The sequence below is a fragment of the Arachis ipaensis genome, chromosome B1 (genome assembly GCF_059453495.1).
Source record: "Arachis ipaensis isolate K30076 ecotype BB chromosome B1, ASM5945349v1, whole genome shotgun sequence".
NCBI classification, from domain to species: domain Eukaryota; kingdom Viridiplantae; phylum Streptophyta; class Magnoliopsida; order Fabales; family Fabaceae; genus Arachis; species Arachis ipaensis.
The window spans coordinates 127072151-127074642 of NC_142436.1; the positions used below are offsets into that span (position 1 = coordinate 127072151).

Genomic DNA, 2492 nt, shown 5'->3' on the forward strand with positions numbered 1-2492 from the left:
CAAAAGATGAAAATACAATAGTGAAAGGTCCTATTTATAATAAACTAGTATCCTAGGGTTTACGGAAATGACTGCCTCTCCCTTCTCTACAGGTTCAGCCGTGTGGGACATGTTTATGGCCTTGCACTCTCTTTTTGGATTTTCTTCTGTATTACTTGGGAGAGTACTGGGAGGGAGTTCAGTAACTTTCTTACTCAGCTGACCCACTTGTGCCTTTAAATTTCTAATGGAGGACATTGCTTCAGTCATAAAACTTAGAGTGGTCTTAGATAGATCAGATACTACAGTTGCTAAGTCAGAGTGGCTCTACTTAGAATTCTCTATCTGTTGCTGAGAAGATGATGGAAAAGGTTTGCTATTGTCAAACCTATTTCTTTCACCATTGTTATTATGGAAGCCTTGATTAGGCTTCTGTTGATCCTTCCATGAGAGATTAGGATGATTTCTCCATGAAGGATTGTAGGTGTTTCCATAGGATTCTCCCATGTAATTCACCTCTGCCACTACAGGATTCTCAGGGCCATAGGCTTCTTCTTCAGAAGAAGCCTCCTTAGTACTGCCTGATGCAGCTTGCATTCCAGACAGACTCTGAGAAATCATATTGACTTGATGAGTCAATATTTTATTCTGAGCCAATATGGCATTCAGAGTATCAATCTCCAGAACTCCTTTCTTCTGAGTTGTCCCATTATTCACAGGATTTCTTTTAGAAATGTACATGAACTGGTTATTTGCAACCATTTCAATGAGTTCCTGGGCTTCTTCAGGCGTCTTCTTCAGATGAAGAGATCCACCTGCAGAATTGTCCAATGACATCTTGGATAGTTTAGACAGACCATCATAGAATATGCATATGATGCTCCATTCTAAAAGCATGCCAGAAGGGCACCTTCTGATCAACTGCTTGTATCTTTCCCAAGCTTCATAGAGGGATTCGCCTTCCTTCTGTCTGAAGGTTTGGACTTTCACTCTAAGCTTACTCAATTTTTGAGGTGGAAAGAACTTTGCCAAGAAGGCATTGACCAGCTTTTCCCAAGAGTTCAGGCTTTCTTTAGGTTGTGAGTCCAACCATGTCCTAGCTCTGTCTCTTACAGCAAAAGGGAAGAGCATAAGTCTGTAGACCTCAGGGTCAACCCCATGGGTCTTAACAGTATCACAGATTTGTAAGAATTCAGCTAAAAATTGATGAGGATCTTCCAATGGAAGTCCATGATACTTGCAATTCTGCTGCATTAGAGAAACTAATTGAGGCTTAAGCTCAAAGTTATTTGCTCCAATTGTAGGAATTGAGATGCTCCTTCCACAGAAGTCAGAAGAGGGTACAATAAAGTCACCAAGCATCTTCCTTGCATCTCCACCATTATTGTTGGGTTCGGCCATGTTTGTTTTGTCTGCTTCCTTTTCGAAAATTTCTGTTAGGTCTTCTCTAGAGAGTTGTGCTTTAGCTTCTCTTATCTTTCTCTTCAAGGTCCTTTCAGGTTCAGGATCAGCTTTAACAAGAATGCCTTTGTCTTTGTTCCTGCTCATATGAAAGAGAAGAGAACAAGAAAGTATGGAATCCTCTATGTCACAGTATAGAGATTCCTTGAGGTGTCAGAGAAAAAGAAGGATAGAAGGATGAGGTAGAGAGGAGAATTCGAACTTATAGAGAGGGAGTGAGTCTGAATTGCTAAAAGAGGAGAAGTGTTAGTCTTAAATAGAAAAAAGTGAGGAGGGAGAAGAATTTTCGAAAACAAAATTAAAAAAATTTAAATTAATTAAAAGAAAATTTAAAAAAATGGTTGATGGTTTTCGAAAATTAAAAGTGAGAAAGTGGTTAAGTGGTTTTGAAAAAGATGTTGAAATCAGCAATAAAAAAGATATGATTGAAAATTATTTTGAAAAAGATGTGATTGAGAAGATATGATTGAAAAACAATTTAAAAAGATTTGATTTTTAAAAGTAATGACTTGGCTAACAAGAAATTTAAAAGATATGATTCTAAAATTCAAATATTGAACCTTTCTTAACAAAGAAGTAACAAACTTGAAATTTTTGAATCAAATCATTACTTGGTAGCAAGGATTTTCGAAAATAGTGAGAGAAAAATGGAAAGGATTTGATTTTGAAAAAGATATGATAAAAAAATATGATTCGGAAAAGATTTGATTTTGAAAAATTATGAAAATTTGAAAAAAGATTTGAATTAAAAACTAACTTACCTCCCTTGTTGTCCTGGCGTTAAACGCCCAGAATGGTATCCATTCTGGCGTTTAACGCCCAAAATACTACCCTTTTGGGCGTTTAACGCCCAGCCAGGTACCCTGGCTGGCGTTTAAACGCCAGTTTTCCTTTTTCACTGGGCGTTTTGAACGCCCAGCTTTTCTCTGTAATTCCTCTGCTGAATGTTCTGAATCTTCAATTCTCTATATTATTGACTTGAAAAGACAAAATTTTGATTTTTTTTTTTTGAATTTTTAATGATGAAAAACAACAAAATAAAACTAATCATG

The 2492-nt window shown here is 36.6% G+C and overlaps 1 non-coding gene across 1 annotated transcript; it reads left to right on the top strand.

Moving 5' to 3' along the window:
• The first annotated feature begins 874 nt into the window (after positions 1-874).
• Positions 875-978, top strand: LOC148578307 (small nucleolar RNA R71). Its single transcript, XR_015903887.1, has one exon. It is a non-coding gene; the product is annotated as a small nucleolar RNA R71 (small nucleolar RNA).
• The last annotated feature ends 1514 nt before the right edge of the window (positions 979-2492 follow it).